Raw genomic sequence first — 20887 nt, forward strand, 5'->3', positions numbered from 1 at the left:
AGACAAGTTCCTTACTTTCTCCCCCTTCCACTTTCCTCTTCCATTTTTGCGTTAAGGCTGCAATTATTTGGTTGTAATTTTGAGTAGAGCAGACATTTCCATATGTTTTTGTTAGCTGCATAATAATAATAATAATAATAATATGCCATTTAGCAGACGCTTTTATCCAAAGCGACTTACAGTCATGCGTGCATACATTTTTGTGTATTGGTGGTCCCGGGGATCGAACCCACTACCTTGGCGTTACAAGCGCCGTGCAACTCCACCGGTCCTACCGATGATATAATTTACGAAGATTATACCTTTTTTAAACATTCTGTCAAAAAATACAGGTTTTTTGTCAATTAGTATATTTGAATTTAACCACAATATTTGTTGCATTATTTGTTCTGTCGTTTCTGGAGGATTAAATTGAAATTGCAACCAACTTTCTATGGCTTGTTTTAGAAATAGTGACATTTGGGAGATTATTTCCTTTTCAAATAACTGAAATTGAGAGGTTGTAATCTGAATAAAGGGAAAAAGGCCTTTCTTGAACATTGGGTGAGACAATCTTACTAATTTGCTTGAGAACCAGTTCGGATTTAAGTATAACTTTTGTATGACTGAAGCCTTTAGTGATAGGTCTAATGCTTTAATATTTAATAATTTCTGTCCTCCGAATTCATATTCATTATATAAATATGCTCTTTTAATTTTGTCTGGCTTGCCGTTCCAAATAAAATTGAATATTTTTTTTTCATATAATTTAAAAAACTGTTCGCTAGGCGTAGGCAAGACCATAAGCAAATAGGTAAACTGGGATAATACTAATGAGTTAATCAGGGTGATTTTTCCACAAATTGACAGGTATTTTCCTTTCCATGGTAGTAAGATCTTATCTATTTTTGCTAATTTTCTATTAAAATTTATTGAAGTGAGATCATTTATTTCCTTTGGGATATGTATTCCGAGTATATCCACATCACCATCAGACCATTTTATTGGTAAACTACATGGTAATGTAATTTTTTTTTTTTTTGTGTTCCAATACGTAATATAGTACATTTTCATAGTTTGGTTGTAATCCAGAGAGGTTAGAAAATGTATCTAGATCCTCTATGAGGCTGTGGAGGGATTCTAGTTGTGGATTTAAGAAAAAACATGAATCATCAGCGTACATAGACACCTTTGTTTTTAAGCCCCGTATTTCTAATCCTCTGATATTATTATTGGATCTGATTTTAATAGCTAACATCTCGATGGCCACAATAAATAGATATGCCGATAGTGGACAACCTTGTTTCACTCCTCTTGACAGTTTAAAACTTTCTGAGAAATAGCCATTATTTACTATTTTACACCTAGGGTTACTATACATGATTTTGAGCCATTTTATAAGAGATTCTCCAAAATTGAAATGCTCCAGGCATTTATATATAAACCCCAGTCGAACTTTATCAAATGCCTTTTCGAAGTCTGCTATGAATAGCAGGCCTGGTTTCCCATATTTTCCATAGTGTTCTATTGTTTCCAATACTTGCCTTATATTATCTCCAATGTATCTTCCATGTAAAAAACCTGTCTGATTAGAATGAATAATATCCGACAATACCTTTTTAATTCTATGCGCTATACATTTTGCTAGGATTTTTGCATCACAACACTGCAGTGTAAGGGGCCTCCAATTTTGTAAATGGACTGGATCTTTATATTTTCCACTTGTATCCTGTTTCAGTAATAATGAGATCAGTCCTTCTTCTTGAGTGTCAGATAATCTACCATTTACATAGGAGTGGTTAAAACATGCTAATAATGGTCCTCTTAGTATATCAAAAAAGGTTTGGTGTACCTCGACTGGTATGCCATCCAACCCTGGAGTTTTCCCGGACTTAAAGTCTTTAATTGCATCCAGAAGTTCCTCCTCTGTAATTTCCCCTTCACATGAGTCTTTCTGTGTGGCTGTTAATTTGACATTATCAATAGAAAAAAAATATCTACAATTAGCTTCAGTTAGAGGAGATGGAGGCGACTGAAAAGAAAACATATGCTTAAAGTACTTTGTTTCTTCCTTCAAAATATCATTTGGTGAATTATGGGTGACTCCGTCAATTGTAACCAGTTTCATTAAGTTCTTTTTGGTAGCATTCCTATGTTGAAGATTTAAAAAAAGAAATTGTGCATTTTTCCCCATATTCCATCCAGTTGCTTTATTCTTATAATATATTACACTTGATCTTTCTTGAATAAGTTTCTCCATTTCTTTTTGTTTTTCCTCTAATTTATTCTGAGCCTCTATGTTACAGTTTTTATTGCCATCTATCTGTTCTGTTAGACTTTCTATTTCCTTTCTTAGTATAAACTCTTTTGACCTAAATTGCTTTTGTTTTCGAGATGAGTACTGAATTGCATGGCCTCTAAAGGCACATTTAAAGGTGTCCCATACAATAAGGGGATTCACTGTACCTATGTTATGTTGGAAAAAGTCAGTTATAAATTCCTTTGTTCTAATTATAAATAAATTATCATCCAATAGGCTTTGATTAAATTTCCAATATCCTCGCCCACGTGGAAATTCAGTAAGAGTAATGTATATGCCTATTATATGATGGTCTGACCGCATTCTGTCCCCTATCAACACTTTTTTTACTTTTGGTGCCAACGAGAATGAGATAAGAAAGAAGTCAAGACGACTAGCTTGATTCAGTCTCCGCCATGTATATCTCACTAGATCAGTATATTTAAGCCTCCATATATCTACTAGTTCTAATGTATCCATGACATTCACAATTTCCTTAAGAGCATGTGGGTGATTGTTTGTGGTGTGATTTCCTTTACGGTCCATTGAGCTATTTAAAACAGTATTATAATCCCCCACCATAATAATATTGTCTTGAGTTGCTTGCAGGCTTGATAATTTATTATATATATTGTCAAAGAATTGTGGATCATCATTATTTGGTCCGTAAAGGTTAATGAGCCATATCTGTTTATGGTCCAATAACATATTTAAAATAATCCATCTACCTTGTGTATCTATTTGTACAATTTGCACATTCGGATCGAAATTACTATTAATTAATATCATCACCCCTTTTGAATTTATTTGCCCATGGGAGAAGTATATTCCCCCCCCCCATTCTTTTTTCCACGCTACTTCATCTCGAATTGTTGAATGAGTTTCCTGTATACAATAGATACTATATTCCTTCTCTTTGAGCCATGTAAATATTGTTCTTCTTTTGTTATTATCAGCTAAGCCATTACAATTATAACTGGCTATACTTATTTCACCATACACCATAATGAGATACAAGTTTCAAGTCTATTTATCATTATATATGTTTGTAAATTTACCAATAAAAATAGCGTAATGATTGAGTGTCCATATAGCTGTACCGTGATATTTGCATTGCTACGGAGTAACCCTTCAATTGTTCTCCACTAATTCCCCCGCTAAAGCCCCTCCCCATCCCAAGTTGAGCCGTCATCCCAGTGATCAGCATCCCACCCACGTCCCTCCGTATCCCCAAGGCCCCGAGAGGCCAGGACCCATCCATCGAAAACAGCACATAGTGCCACCCACAAAACAGAAGCAGATTAACCGCCAAAAGCATTTCCAATGCTTTCACCTCTATATATCTATATAACTATTTTTTTTTTTATTATGCATATCCTATTTTCCATCATTATCAATTAATATGCGTAATAATGTTGGCAGTTCACGCGTAGGATTCTAACATATAACCCGGATTGCCATTGTAATACATTTAATTAATTGACAAGCAATTATTATCCTAGCAAATAATTCCCGCGGTCCATCCCATACCCTCCCCCCCAACATCCCCACCCCCCCACAACAGATGCCAGACAATCACACACGCACATACTCACATACTCCAACACACTCAACCCCCCTCCTCCACAGCCCACCATAAAAACAGACACTCAACAGCTGCTATATCCCAGAGCCCAACCCGAGAAATAACTTGATTTACGAGTGCACATACAGTTAATTCTGACTGGGAAAGCATGCAGATTGAGTAGAAATTGATAACAATGTGAGATTTGATTAATCTACTTAATCTATGTCAAGTCCTAGGTGATGGAGATCAGATCCACCCTCTTCACCTGAGACACAAACACTCTGATCCCCTGTTGTAACCATTTTCCCAAGCATCTCCATGTGGTCAGACCTTTGATTATTTTGTGCCACCTGGGCTACAATGATAAACCCCCTCTCTGATTGTCCGAGTGTGACCCCCTCCCCATGGGTTACTGCAGCCAGTGTTGCCAGCACTGCCACTACCTGGGTGGGCGTACCCCACCGGAATCCCCACCTGCTAGGTAAAAGGTCGTCAAGGTTCTCATTAGCAGCTTTGAGAATTTCCTTGTATATTATTCTCTCCCATCAGGGGGCTCTGGCTTTGTAGGACCAACCTTGCCAGGCAGGCTCAGAATCTTGAGGGGGCGGTGCTGCTAAAGTAGGTCTCTGACCGTATTTATTTCTCTGTTTAGGCTGCATATTCACAGCAGGTCCATAAAAGAGATGGGAACTTCTCTTTGGTATATGGGTCGCTCAGGTGGGTGTCCAGGTTATAGGGTTAGGGATCTTTCCATCATGATAGGACAATGAAAAATTAGATTAGATGTATACTATATTTAAAAATGTATATCCCTCATCTACACAAAATTGAAAGCTCTCTCTCTGTACCCCTGCTCATAGACCCCCGGTCGGCTCTGGGATATGCAACCATTTCCCCTCTCACTCACTTAACGCCGCACCTTTTCAAACACGAAAATGCACACCACATGGTTGACTGGGGAAGAAATGGGCCGAGCGTGCAAACGCACCCGCATCCACATCTGCCGCAAAGGGGAAAGGACGCCAGAGAGAACACAGGACCAACCACAACAACCATCCGCCAAAACAACAACCTCCCGCCAAAAAAGCCATTTTCTAATTATTTGTATTTAAATATGTATTATTCTGCTTGTTATATCGTTTTATCCTTTTATAAAATACTATACTTACTATAAATGTTATTTAATATTACAATCCCTATCATTGCTAGTATCAGGTGCTCCAATATTTGACTCCTCTATTACAACTTTTAGAATAGCCATGGAGTAGTCTTTGTGTCTCTGAACATTTGGTTGTCAATATATAATTTATCCACCACTAGTGCAACACGTTTCCCTTTTAATCTGTTTTCCTTGAAGATTGGGTACAGAACTTTGCGCCTTTCTACAATCTCCCTCGGGAACTGATCATTCATGCCTATTTTCGTGCCAGCAAGTCTTTTTCCCAGGCTTTTCACCATAGCTTTATCTTTAAAAAAAGCAAATTTGGCAACGATTGGGCGCTCATATTTCTGTCCTCTTTTTCCGAAACGATGTACACGTTCGAGTTGGATTTTATCGACAGCCTCGAGTGGGATTTGTAGCGCTGTATGCAGGAAGTCCTTCATAATATTCTCTGTTATTTCTCCCTCCTTTTCCTGAATACCCGTACGTACTAGATTTTCCCTCATTGATCTAGTTTGGATGTCTAGTAAGGCTTCTCTCAGAAGATTGTTCTCCTTTTTTAGTTCCCTAACGTTCGTTTCCATTTTAGAGACTGTCACTTTTAATTATTTGGTTTCTTTCTCCATTACCAAAGCTTTTTCGTCACTCATTTGAAGACTCGCTTTCAACTCTTTTACGTCTTTACTGACCAATTCTAATATGCCCAATTTGTCATTTATCGACTTCAACAGGTCGCTTTCCACACTTACCATACCCAGTGGTGAAAAGCATATATCATCCGTATCAGTCGATGAGTCGCGTTTCCTTTTGGGGATCGGCTCTCCACGCTTGTCTTCAGTCATGTTTGGGTGTTGCGTGTTGATGTAATATTTGTCGATATATTTCTCTAGCCTTATGATCTGTTTTGTGTTATTATCCAGATTGAATTATATTAACTGCGAATATATGAAATGCTAATATTTAGTCTAACTTACTGATTTTGAATATTATGTTTTTATCTTGAGGTGTTTCGTACCGATTTTCTATTCAATACGCCATCTTGTCTACGCGTGCCCCGTAAGGTATGGGTGACTGTTTGTATCATTCAGTCTAGAAAAAAATAAAAAGTTTGACCATATCTTTACTAGATGCTGTTCTTCTACTAATCTCACTGCAACTCCCCTCCATGTCTCCGACCACTACTTTGTATCCTTTTCTCTCTCGCTCTCCTCCAACACTACTCACTCTGCATCTACTCAGATGGTAATGCGCCATCGCAATCTTCGCTCTCTCTCTCCCGCTACTCTCTCCTCTTCCATCCTATTCTCTTCCCTCTGCTCAATCCTTCTCCCTCCAATCTCCTGATTCTGCCTCCTCAACCCTCCTCTCCTCCCTTTCTGCATCCTTTGACTCTCTATGTCCCCTATCCTCCCGACCGGCTCGGTCCTCCCCTCCTGCTCCGTGGCTTGACGACTCATTGCGAGCTCATAGAACAGGGCTCCGGGCAGCCGAGCGGAAATGGAGGAAGACTAGAATCCCTGCGGACCTGGCATCTTTTCACTCCCTCCTCTCTACATTTTCTTCCTCTGTTTCTGCTGCTAAAGCCACTTTCTACCACTCTAAATTCCAAGCATCTGCCTCTAACCCTAGGAAGCTCTTTGCCACCTTCTCCTCCTTGCTGAATCCCCCCCCCCCCCCCCCCCCCCCCCCCCCCTCCTCTCCCTCTCTGTGGATGACTTCGTCAACCATTTAGAAAAGAAGGTTGACAACATCCGATCCTCGTTTGGTAAGGCTTTTAAGCAGGTCAACATTCACAAGGCCGCAGGGCCAGATGGATTACCAGGTAGTGTACTCCGAGCATGTGCTGACCAACTGGCAAGTGTCTTCACTGACATTTTCAACATGTCCCTGACTGAGTCTGTAATACCAACATGTTTCAAGCAGACCACCATAGTCCCTGTGCCCAAGGACACTAAGATAACCTGCCTAAATGACTACCGACCCGTAGCACTGACGTCTGTAACCATGAAGTGCTATGAAAGGCTGGTCATGGCTCACATCAAGACCATTATCCCAGAACCCCTAGACCCACTCCAATTTGTATACCGCCCCAACAGATCCACAGATGATGCAATCTCTATTGCACTCCACACTGCCCTTTCCCACCTGGACAAGAGGAACACCTATGTGATAATGCTATTCATTGACTACAGCTCAGCATTCAACACCATAGTGCCCTCAAAGCTCATCACTAAGCTAAGAATCATGGGACTAAACACCTCCCTCTACAACTGGATCCTGGACTTCCTGACGGGCCGCCCCGAGGTAACAACACATCTGCACGGGGGCCCCTCAGGGGTGCGTGCTCAGTCCCCTCCTGTACTCCCTGTTCACCCATGACTGCATGGCCAGACACGACTCCAACACCATCATTAAGTTTGCCAACGACACAACAGTGGTAGGCCTGATCACCGACAACGATGAGACAGCCTATAGGGACGAGGTCAGAGACCTGACCATGTGGTGCCAGGATAACAACCTCTCCCTCAACATGACCAAGACAAAGGTGATGAATATGGACTACAGGAAAAAAATTGAACTGAGCACGCCCACCATTCTCATCGACGGGGCTGTAGTGGAACAGACTGAGAGCTTCAAGTTCCTTGGTGTCCACATCACCAAAAAACTGTCATGGTCCAAACACACCAAGACAGTCATGAAGAGGGCACGACAAAGCCTATTCCCCCTCAGGAGACTGAAAAGATTTGGCATGGGTCCTCAGATCCTCAAAAAGCTATACAGCTGCACGATCGAGAACATCCTGACTGGTTGGATCACCGCCTGGTATGGCAACTGCTCTGCCTCCGACCGCAAGGCACTACAGAGGGTAGTGCGTACGGCCCAGTACATAACTTGGGGCCAAGCTTCCTGCCATCCGGGGGGGGGGTCTAGGCGGGGTGGGAAACATGGTATCCGGGTGGGTAGGGAGGATGGGGAATGAGGGGGAGAATGGTTTGAGGTTATCCTTGTATGCATTTCTTTAATTGTTTTTCAGAAGGAGGATGCAAGCGGGTGGATGGGGAATGAGGGGGGTAATGAGTTGGGGTTATCTACCTGCTTCGTGGTAAAACAAAATCATAGTACATACTCTGCTGTTCTGTCGCGCGTGCTGTGATGGCAATGATGTCCGAGGGAAGAATGGTGTTCATTGTTTGAAGTAACGTCTTTGTTGTTGTAATATCGCAATCGGATGTGGCAGTTTCACCGCTACGGATTCCAACTTTCAGGATGTTATAATAGTATCTGAGTGCAGGATATGACTTTGTCTCTCCTCTCTCTGTGTGTGTCTGTCTCTCTGTCTCCACGCCATACATCATTGTGAACACTCCAAGAGAGGGCGGCGGAGGCAGCTGTTTCCCCCAACTCTGGGGAAGATCAGTCACAAGCCCAGGCTGTGAGCCCTTTGTGGCTGTTTGCATGCTGGGAACAATGCTGCTCTTTATGGGGTGGTTGTATCTTGTCCCGGCCGCAGCCAAGAATGGTTGCAGTGTTGTAATGGCTGCGTCATAAATCATGTTTTGATGCTCTCTCTTGGAAATGAGAATTTCTGTGTGAGTGTGTTTGTCTGTGTGTGTCTGTGTGCATGTGCGTGCATTGTGAGTGTATTTTTAAGTGTGTGGATTTGACCATTGATTAATTCTTCCCACCCTATACCTTGGGTCTTCATTCTCCCCTCAGAACGAAACTGAGGCAGAGACAGATTAAAGAGGGGGAGAGAGGAAAGTGATTAGGGAGAGAGGAGAGTGGAAAACAGAGAGAGTGGAGGGAGAGATGGGAGAGAAAGAGAGAGAGTGAGAAAGCGGTGGAACAAGGCAGAAAGTTGAGGGTGCACGGTTCTTATCACAGTGTGTACTTTATGGGAACAAGTCAGTCCTCCATTCCATCCCTCCATCCCTCCAAATCTTCCTCTGAATAATTTACCGTGAATAAAGGGTTATAATTGACTTACTCATCAAAAGGAGTTTCATTACAAGGGGCCCTGATTGGGTTATAATGAGATCTGGGAGGATTAGAGTGGTGTGCAATTGAGTCTAGCTAGCAGGGAGTGAGCAGTACAGATAAGTGTTCTCTGGAATAATGCATAGGGGAATAAAAAACATTTATTTCTGCCAATGTATTTCAAGCAGGGGTTATTTTCCAATCGTTTCATTCTAAACAGAACCACTCATTTTTTTCGTTCCGTTCCACTGTTCCAACCAGCAAAATAAAGTTCTGAACAGGTTCAAACAGCAAAAAAGCACCGGTTTATATATTTTCTTTCTGTTCCTTTTTAACCTGTGAAATCAAGTTTTTTACATTTAGCTCATTAAATTACTTCAGCAATCAGTGCGGATACAGCAGGCAAGCTACACTATATTTAGAAAAGTATGTGGACACCCCTTCAAATTAGTAGATTCGGCTATTTCAGCCACACTCGTTTCTGACAGGTGTATAAAATCGAGCACACAGCCATGCAATCTCCATAGACATAAATAGGCAGTAGAATGGCATTACTGAAGATCTCAGAGACTTTCAATGTGGCACTGTCATAGGATGCCACCTTTCCAACAAGTCAGTTTGTCAAATTTCTGCCCTGCTAGAGCTGCTCCGGTCAACTGTACGTGCTGTTATTGTGAAGTGGAAACGTCTAGGAGCAACAACGGCTCAGCCGCAAAGTGGTAGGCCATGGTTGCAACACTCACTACCTAGTTCCAAACTGCCTCTGGAAGCAACGTCAGCACAAGACCTGTTCGTCGGGAGCTTCATGAATTGGGTTTCCATGGCCTAGCAGCCGCACACAAGTCTAAGATCATCATGCGCAATGCCAAGCATCGAATGGAGAGGTGTAAAGCTTGCTGCCATTGGACTCTGTAGCAGTGGAAATGCGTTCTCTGGAGTCATGACGCTTTACCATCTGGCAGTCCGATGGACAAATCTGGGTTTGGCGGATGCCAGAAGAACGCTACCTGCCCCAATGCATACTGCAAACCGTAAAGTTTGGTGGAGGAGGAATACATTTCTGGGGCTGTTTTTCATGGTTCGGGCTAGGCCCCTTAGTTCCAGTGAAGGGAAATATTAACGCTACCGCATACAATGACATTCTAGATGATTCTATGCTTCCAACTTTGTGGCAACAGTATGAGGAAGGCCTTTTCCTGTTTCAGCATGACAATGCCCCGTGCACAAAGCAAGGTCCATACGGAAATAGTTTGTCAAGATCGGTGTGGAAGAACTTGATTGGCCTGTACAGAGCCCTGACCTCAACCCCATCGAACGTATTTGGGATAAATTAGAACGCCGACTGCGAGCCAAGCCTAATCGCCCAAAATCAGTGCCCGACCTCACTAATGCTCTTGTGGCTGAACATTTTCCAACATCTAGGGGAAAGGCTTCCCAGAAGAGTGGAGGACGTTATAGCTGCAAAGGGGGGACCAACTCCATATTAATGCCCATGATTTTGGAATCAGATGTTCGAAGAGCAGGTGTCCACATACTTTTCGTCATATAGTATAGTTGTTTACATGTGTGATGGACAGATAAGTGTAGCCTATGGTGCAAGATGCGACTGACATTTTGCGGGTAGGGAGAGAGCAAGAGAGAGTTGAGGAGGAGGCTTGACGCGCTGGGCATCTTGTTATGACATGCAATATCTGAATTATGTTCACAGAATTATACCTAGGAGGAGCGGCATCTATGGAGGAACTTTGAATGTACTTTGAGCAAGCTAGCTAACAAGCTTGTGTGTGCAGAGTGGCACCAGAATTATAAACACATCTTACCTTTTTGTAGTTAATAAATCCAATGTGAAATTTGATAACTAGGCCTGTAGTATCCTTAACTAGCATTGACAAAGTTTCAAGGTTGTAACGTCAGTACAGAAGCCTTTGCTTCGGAGGGGGGAGGGGCAGGTAGCCTAAACACACACACACAATGGCAAAGATTGTCAGCTTGCAGGCAGACACTGGCATACATTTCTGAGAGACAGAGGGCTCTGCATAGGCGTTTTTGGTCCCCAAAAAGCCCTCACAAGTATAGTAAAACAAATGTGTGTGTGTGTGTGTGTGTGTGTGTGTGTGTGTGTGTGTGTACACATTCTACTAAACTTGTAAGTACCAGAAGTCCTCACAAGAATAGTAAACCAACAAAAATTCAGAGAAGTGAGGACTTTGTCTATTTTGGCTATTTTAGGCTTAGGGGTTAGGTTCAGCATTATAATTACGGTTATTTTGTTGGTCGGTGGAGCAAACAGGCATGTAGGCAGACAGGCAAGAGAAGTCTGGTTCTATCGAATGGAGGCACGCTATGCTTGCAAGCCGGCTTTCGACTGACAGACAGCAGGCCGGACTAGAGCAGCCAATGCAGTGGAACGATGGTGGTGGAACACCGCTGGAGCCCAGGGAGAGCACTGGGACTTTGCCGAGGTGTGAGAGCGAGCGGTCGGTGGAGCAGCAGCTGGGAGACGAGTGTGAGCAGTCGGCATCGGTGCATCCAACCAGTCAGAACAGTGGTGGAACACGGTCGGAGCCGAGGGAGCTAGGCTGCGTCGGGAGGACTTCGACGGGCAGCGAGAGTGATGAGGTTGACGCTGTTTCCTCCACTTGTGAAGCTCGAGGGCCTACCAGGAAGCGAGGTGAAAAACATAACATTTTGACAGAATATTAAGGTTTTATTCTGGGTAAAAACCCTTCAGCAAAATGCATTGACAATACTCGCTCCAGCTTATCCCGAGTACTGGAATTCCTCTAGGTAATGTCAGAGGGGAATGCCGATGAAGGACTGTGTTCCACGGCTAATTACAGGCATTTGTCTGAGTGGTATAGCCAGTGTGAAGCCCAGGGTTTTGCACCATCCACGTAAAAGAATTTGCGGGCAATATTAAACGTTTTCTGCAGTATCTTCTGCAGTTCCGACTGAAGACTCTGCGGGCCAAAGCCGATGGAATTAGGAAGGTGTTACTCTGCTTGGTAAAGATGGATTGGGATTCACGGCAGACCCTGGCAACGGACAGGGCACAATATCGCAAGCGATGTAGAGACGAGGTGCTCAGCATTGAGGAGTAAGTCCGGTTTGTCGAGCTGAGTTCGCAGGCTATATCTTCGGTTCTCAAAAGACTGGAAGTCTGAGCCACCTGCTCTGACAGGGGTAGGTTTGTGGCTCTCATAACCAGCCGGTTAGCAACATATAACGGGACGAGGCGGTCCCCAGTCACCATGTGAAAGGGAATTTATGGAAGTAACCCAGGAAAGTGGTGGTCATCAGCTGTTGCAAGCCATAAAACGAACTACAGTGGGGAAAAAAAGTATTTAGTCAGCCACCAATTGTGCAAGTTCTCCCACTTAGTGTCTCCTGAGTGGCGCAGTGGTCTAAGGCACTGCATCGCAGTGCTAACTGTGCCACTAGATCCTGGTTCGAATCCAGGCTCTGTCGCAGCCGGCCGTGACCGGGAGACTCATGGGCGGCGCACAATTGGCCCAGGGTAGGGGAGGGAATGGCCGGCAGGGATGTAGCTCAGTTGATAGAGCATGGCGTTTGCAACGCCAGGGTTGTGGGTTCGATTCCCACGGGGGGACAGTATAAAAAAATATATATATGTATTCACTAACTGTAAGTCGCTCTGGATAAGAGCGTCTGCTAAATGACTAAAATGTAAATGTAAAAAGATGAGAGAGGCATGTCATTTTCATCATAGGTACATATCAACTATGACAGACAAGATGAGAAAAGAAAATCCGGAAAATCACATTGTAGGATTTTTTATGAATTTATTTGCAAATTATGGTGGAAAATAAGTATTTGGTCAATAAAAAAAGTTTCTCAATACTTTGTTATATACCCTTTGTTGGCAATGACACAGGTCAAAGGTTTCTGTAAGTCCTCACAAGGTTTTCACACACTGTTGCTGGTATTTTGGCCCATTCCTCAATGCAGATCTCCTCAAGAGCATTGATGTTTTGGGGCTGTCGCTGGGCAACACAGACTTTCAACTCCATCCAAAGATTTTCTATGGGGTTGAGATCTGGAGACTGGCTAGGCCACTCCAGGACCTTGAAATGCTTCTTACGAAGCCACTCCTTCGTTGCCCGGGCGGTGTGTTTGGGATCATTGTCATGCTGAAAGACCCAGCCACGTTTCATCTTCAATGCCCTTGCTGATGGAAGGAGGTTTTCACTCAAAATCTCACGATACATGGCCCCATTCATTATTTCCTTTACACGGATCAGTCGTCCTGGTCCCTTTGCAGAAAAACAGCCCCAAAGCATGATGTTTCCACCCCCATGCTTCACAGTAGGTATGGTGTTCTTTGGATGCAACTCAGTATTCTTTGTCCTCCAAACACGACGAGTTGAGTTTTTACCAAAAAGTTCTATTTTGGTTCCATCTGACCATATGACATTCTCCCATACCTCTTCTGGATCATCCAAATGCACTCTAGCAAACTTCAGACGGGCCTGGACATGTACTGGCTTAAGCAGGGGGACACGTCTGGCACTGCAGGATGTGTGTTACAGATGGTAGGCTTTGTTACTTTGGTCCCAGCTCTCTGCAGGTCATTCACTAGGTCCCCCTGTGTGGTTCTGGGATTTTTGCTCACCGTTCTTGTGATCATTTTGACCCCACGGGGTGAGATCTTGCGTGGAGCCCCAGATCGAGGGAGATTATCAGTGGTCTTGTATGTCTTCCATTTCCTAATAATTGCTCCCACAGTTGATTTCTTCAAACCAAGCTGCTTACCTATTGCAAATTCAGTCTTCCCAGCCTGGTGCAGGTCTACAATTTTGTTTCTGGTGTCCTTTGACAGCTCTTTGGTCTTGGCCATAGTGGAGTTTGGAGTGTGACTGTTTGAGGTTGTGGACAGGTGTCTTTTATACTGATAACAAGTTCAAACAGGTGCCATTAATACAGGTAACGAGTGGAGGACAGAGGAGCCTCTTAAAGAAGAAGTTACAGGTCTGTGAGATCCAGAAATCTTGCTTGTTTGTAGGTGACCAAATACTTATTTTCCACCATAATTTGCAAATAAATTCATTAAAAATCCCACAATGTGATTTTCTGGATTTTTTTCTTCTTAATTTGTCTGTCATAGTTGACGTGTACCTATGATGAAAATTACAGGCCTCTCTGATCTTTTTAAGTGGGAGAACTTGCACAATTGGTGGCTGACTAAATAGTTTTTTTCCCCACTGTATAGCATCGGTGAGTGTAGAATTGTAATGTCAGATGAGGAGTACAATTGTGTGCACAGCAGTACCAGATTTTTAATAAAAATAAATTTTACTAATTAAAAAATCCAATGTTAAACGTGATAACTATAGTATCTTTAACTAGCCGAATACAACACCGTGAAATGCTTACTTACAAGCCCTTAACCAACAATGCAGTTTTAAGAAAATAGAGTTAAGAAAATATTTACTAAATAAATGTAAGTTAAAAAATATATATAACAAATAAAAGTAACACAATAAAATAACAATAATGAGGCTAAATATAGGGGGTACAGGTACCGAGACAATGTGCGGGGATATACAGTTTCCATACACCTTAGCCAAATACATTTAAACTCAGTTTTTCACAATTCCTGACATTTATTCCTAGTACATATTCCCTGTGTTAGGTCAGTTATGATCACCACTTTATTTTAAGAATGTGAAATGTCAGAATAATAGTAGAGATAATTATTTATTTCAGCTTTTATTTATTTCATCACATTCCCAGTGGGTCAGAAGTTAGTATTTGGTAGCATTGCATTTAAATTGTTTAACTTGGGTCAAAAGTGTCGGGTAGCCCTTCACAAGCTTCCCACAATAAGTTCGGTGAAATGTTGTCCCGTTCCTCCTAACAGAGCTGGTGTAACTGAGTCAGGTTTGTAGGCCTCCTTACTCGTACACGCTTTTTCAGTTCTGCCCACAAATGTTCTATAGGATTGAGGTCAGGGCTTTGCGATGGCCACTCCAATACCTTGACTTTGTTGTCCTTAAGCCATTTTGCCACAACTTTGGAAGTATGCTTGGGGTCATTGTTCATTTGGAAGACCCATTTGTGACCACGCTTTAACTTGCTGACTGATGTCTTGAGATGTTGCTTCAATATACCCACATAATTTTCCTTCCTCATGATGCCATCTATTTTGTGAAGTGCACCAGTCCCTCCTGCAGCAAAGCACCCCCACAGCATGCTGCCGCCAACCCCGTAATTCACGGATGGGATGGTGTTCTTTGGCTTACAAGCACCCCCTTTTTCCTCCAAACATAACGATGGTCATTATGGCCAAACAGTTCTATTTCTGTTTCATCAGACCAGAGGACATTTCTCCAAAAAGTACGATCTTTGTCCCCATGTGCAGATGCAAACCGTAGTCTGGCTTTTTTATGGCGGTTTTGGAGCAGTGGCTTCTTTCTTGCTGAGCGGCCTCTCAGGTTATGTCGATATAGGACTCATTTTAATGTGGATATAGATACTTTTGTACCTGTTTCCTCCAGCATCTTCACAAGGTCCTTTGCTGTTGTTCTGTGATTGATTTGCACTTTTCGCACCAAAGTACGATCATCTCTAGGAGACAGAACGTGTCTCCTCCCTGATTGGTATGACGTCTGCGTGGTCCAATGGTGTTTGTTCTTGCGTACTATTGTTTGTAAGGATGAACGTGGTACCTTCAGGCGTTTGGAAATTGCTCCCAAGGATGAACCAGACTTGTGGAGGTCTACATTTTATTTTTATTTTTTTTGATTTTCCCGTGATGTCAAGCAAAGAGGCACTGAGTTTGAAGGTAGGCCTTGAAATACATCCACAGGTTCACCTCCATTGACTCAAATGACGTTAATTAGCCTATCAGAAGCTTCTAAATCCATGACATCATTTTCTGGAATTATCCAAGTTGTTTAAAGGCACAGTCAACTTAGTGTATGTAAACTTTTGACCCACTGGAATTGTGAAACAGTGAATTATAAGTGAAATAATCTGTCTGTAAACAATTGTTGGAAAAATTACTTGTGTCATGCACAAAGTAGATGTCCTAACCGAATTCCCAAAACTGTAGTTTGTTAACAAGAAATTTGTGGAGTGGTTGAAAAACTCGTTTTAATGACTCCAACCTAAGTGTATGTAAACTTCCGACTTCAACTATAGGTTACTTGAGGTAATTTGTAGATGTAGGTAGGGGTAAAGTGACTATGCATAGATAATACACAGCAAGTAGCAGCAGTGTAAAAACAAAGGTGGGTGGGTGTCAATGCAAATAGTCCGGGTGGCAATTTGATTAATTGTTCAGCAGTCTTATGGCTTGGGGGTAGAAGCTCTTAAGGAGCCTTTTTGACCTAGACTTGGCGCTCTGGTACCGCTTGCCGTGCGGTAGCAGAGAGAACAGTCTATGACTTGGGTGACTGGAGTCTTTGCCAAGTTTTTGGGCCTTCCTCTGACACGCCTAGTATATAGGTCCTGGATGGCAGGAAGCTTGGCCCCAGTGATATACTGGACCGTGCGCACTACCCTTTGTAGCGCCTTACGGTTGGATGCCGTGCAGTTGCCATACCAGGCGGTGATGAAACCGGTCAGGATGCTCTCGATGGTGCAGCTGTAGACGTTAAGGATCTGGGGACCCATGCCAAATCTTTTCAGTCTCCTCGTGCCCTCTTCACAATTTTCTTGGTGTGTTTGGACCATGATAGTTTGTAGGTGATGTGGACACCAAGGAACTTAAAACTCTCGACCCGCTCCACTACAGCCCCGTCGATGTGAATGGGGGCGTGTTCGGCCCTCCTTTTCCTGTAGTCCATGATCATCTCCTTTGTCTTGCTCACGTTGAGGGAGAGGTTGTTGTCCTGGCACCACACTGCCAGGTCTCTGACCTCCTCCCTATAGGATGTCTTATCGTTGTCGGTGATCAGGCCTACCACCGTTGTGTCGCAAACTTAATGATGGTGTTGGAGTCGTGCTTAGCCACGCGGTCGTGGGTGAACAGGGAGTACAGGAGGGGACTAAGCAAGCACCCCTGAGGGGCCCCAGTGTTGTTGTCTACCCTTACCACCTGGGGGCAGCCCGTCAGGAAATCGAGGATCCAGTTGCAGAGGGAGGTGTTTAGTCCCAGGGTCCTTAGCTTAGTGATGAAATTTGTGGGCACCATGATGTTGAACGCTGAGCTGTAGTCAATGAACAGCATTCTCACATAGGTGTTCCTTTTGTCCAGATGTGAAAGGGCAATGTGGAGTGCGATCGATATTGTGTCATCTGTGGATCTGATGGGGATGTATGCGAATTGGAGTGGGTCTAGGGTTTCCGGGATGATGGTGTTGATGTGAGCCATGACCAGCCTAGACTGGTCATGGCTCACATCAACTAGACTGGGCCTGGTTTCCCAAAAGCATCTTAGCATGAGTTCCAAATATCTCTAAACGGTTGCCCCAGCATGAGTTGTTTTATGTGATATGATGTCAGAATGTGCTCACTGTTCCAAAATATGATTGTTATGCAACAGGACAGTTAACATGCGCTGCCTGCTTATTAACTATAGGCTATGTTTCAACTTGTTCATTTCAAATTATTTTCTAACAAGTTTATTTTCTAATAACAGTTTGAAGTGGTCCGCCTCCTCATTAATTCACATAGAAGTAGCCCATTTCACTGTTGTGGACAATTTATGTTTGAGGCTTTACTGAGCTGGACAAACTTCTCTCTTAGAGGAGAGCCCAATCACTTCCCCAGTGTTTCCGCAGATCAAGCAGACATTTGTGCAGTCTTGCACGAACTGGCACATTTTCTGGCTGGCACTCGCATTGCCTTCATTGTTGTTTTCCTTACAAAAAATAACTTTGGATGTGTGCGTTCCAATCAAAGTAAGTGCCTTATTTTCTGTATATCGTGTTGTCGTTTCTACTGTAGCATGTATGTATGGATGAAACATAATGTATTTACAGTTTTATTCACGTTTTCAAGGACTGGTGACAAATAATGCATTCCGATTATTGCATAGATTGCAATGGACACCTATGATGTGTGTAAAATACTTTTTTGAAGGTTGTACTGATTATGATGAGCTAATGCTAAGCTATTTGCCAGCTATGTGTGTTGACATTATATAATGCATTCTGCGTGTCACTTAAACATCTGTAAGACCAAAGATGTTATAATGAGGTGAGGAATGGTTCACTCATCTTTCGAGTAAAATTCCGGAAGTGAATGAAAGGAAGTGAATGATCGTAGACGACACACCCCATTCAACATGAATACTGCAAACCGACCAAACTCATCTTGTCTCCTTTTCTTATCTTTGGTTGACGCAAAAAAATAATGGTTGTGCGCACAAACTACCCATCGTCGGATTGCTTTAGATTTTTAGAAAGTGTTTTAGTCAATTATTTTTATCAATGGTGAGCTCACCCGTGATGTGAATCGTAAATAGTAATTTCTATTATCTAATTCATATTGTGGTTTCTGTCAGCCGTTAGCTAAATATGACCGCTTGTGTTAAGTCAATCTTTCCTCAGTTAGCGCTAGGACTAATGTAGCCTACATTTTCCAGTTTGGATGATTGTGTTATGCTGTCTACTTCTGTGAATGTCTGAATATTTCATCCAAAAATAAACTGGTCACATTAAGGATATAACTTTGTAAGGACTGTCTTTTTGCAACATTTTTCTGTGAAAAAAACAGTGTGGCCAGCTCAAACACTGACTGTTGCGTCAATCAAAACTGGACTTTCTAAATAAGCGACGACCCTGCCTTACACAGGAAGCGGCACAGGTCCTAATCCAGGCACTTGTCATCTCCCGTCTGGATTACTGCAACTCGCTGTTGGCTGGGCTCCCTGCCTCTGCCATTAAACCCCTACAACTCATCCAGAATGCCGCAGCCCGTCTGGTGTTCAACTTCCCAAGTTCTCTCACGTCACCCCGCTCCTCCGCACACTCCACTGGCTTCCAGTTGAAGCTCGCATCTGCTACAAGACCATGGTTCTTGCCTAGGGAGCTGTGAGGGGAACGGCACCTCCGTACCTTCAGGCTCTGATCAGTCCCTACACCCAAACGAGGGCATTGCGTTCATCCACCTCTGGCCTGCTGGCTCCCCTACCTCTGCGGAAGCATAGTTCCCGCTCAGCCCAGTCAAATCTGTTCGCTGCTCTGGCACCCCAATGGTGGAACAAGCTCCCTCACGACGCCAGGACAGCGGAGTCACTCACCACCTTCCGGAGACATTTGAAACCCCACCTCTTTAAGGAATACCTGGGATAGGATAAAGTGATCCTTCTACCCCCCCCTTCCCCCCCCCAAAAAAAAAAAACAAAAAAAAAGAAAAACATTGTAAAGTGCTTATCCCACTGGCTATAAGGTGAATGCACCTATTTGTAAGTCGCTCTGGATAAGAGCGTCTGCTAAATGACGTAAATGTAAAATGTAAATGTTCTAATCACACCGGTTTGAGCGTGCACTGCAGGGACCACAATAGAATGATCACACCCATTTGTTGGTACCTGTCAAAGGGTTAAAACGTTCATGCATGATCATCGCTATATCTCCCAGCTGTTTCCCTAAACCATCATTACTAAAGTTGCACTTGAAAATGCATTTAAGTTAACTTCATACCACTCATAGAACGGATATGTGCGTCGTTACATGTTTTGCCCTCTCGCATCACTTTACCCACATTAGATCTCAGCTAAACTTTGAGTCAAAATTTATATCCATCTCTCTGTGACACCCGGTAACTTCAGAACAAAGTTGAATGTTTTTGCAATTGTTACAAACTAGTGAAGGATAAAAAATGCTTCAAATTAAAACCGAGATGATTGCATTATAAGGTAAATATGCATATAGACTACATAGTCCTAGATTCATATTGCATATTCAATCAATTGAGTTCTATTTTGCTATTGTAGGCTACAGTAATGTTTACCTCAATATATTTTGTGTAACAACATGCAAAATGATGTGCCAAATATGTGATTTACTTCCTTGTTATAGGCTAAGCCATTAGAATAAACCCCCTCAATAGTTGCAGCCATATGTGATAATAGTCTATCCAGGAGCTGATCCGTAGCCAGTATTTTGTATTCATTCTAATGTTTAGTTAAGAATTTGAATAGAGAAAGCTGATCCGGGAGCAGCACTGCCTTCCTTTCAACACTATCAGTATCGACACATGTTCCAACAACGCACTTAGGGAATGTTGTCTCTACGTGATGGCTTGGGAAACATTGCATGTTCGGCCATTATTTGAACGATGCATCATTAAAACACTTGTAAGCTTAAATTCCATCGCCATCGGGAAATCCGTCCCTCTACTAGAATGGACTGGACTGCACTGCATTGGTATGAGACACATCAGGAGAAGATGAGACAAAACTATACTGGACTAAATCCAACCCATAAGAACTAGAACCAAACTGGACTAGACTGATTGTTTTCGATGGATAAAATCACAGACCCATTGCATAATTGATCTGGAAGGAAAGAACATGAAAGTATTTGGTCTTTGGGTGCACAACATAAAATACATACTACTGTCTACTTATATTTCAGCCAGACTGCCATTGTAGAACTTTAGATATCATTATGCTGTACCGTACCCTCGGTCCTGTGGTAACAGTTGTCCCCTGCCAGTGCCAGGTAAAGATGACATTATGGGGGATCCACTGTGTCAGTGTCACCCGCCCCTATTACGGAAAACCACAGCTCCACCACAGACTGGTGATACCCAACTCCAACACACGGAATTGATCAGGAAGCCTGCGGAAATTACTAACCCAAGACTGTTACCAGGCAAACATACACACACATATCTCCTCGTCTCCCATTCTCTCCCCTCCCATGATACACTAAATATACAACAGTATGTGGACACCCCTTCAAATTTGTGGATTCGGCCATTTCAG

Source organism: Coregonus lavaretus (assembly GCF_964263955.1).
Source record: "Coregonus lavaretus genome assembly, chromosome: 11".
Lineage (NCBI taxonomy): Eukaryota > Metazoa > Chordata > Actinopteri > Salmoniformes > Salmonidae > Coregonus > Coregonus lavaretus.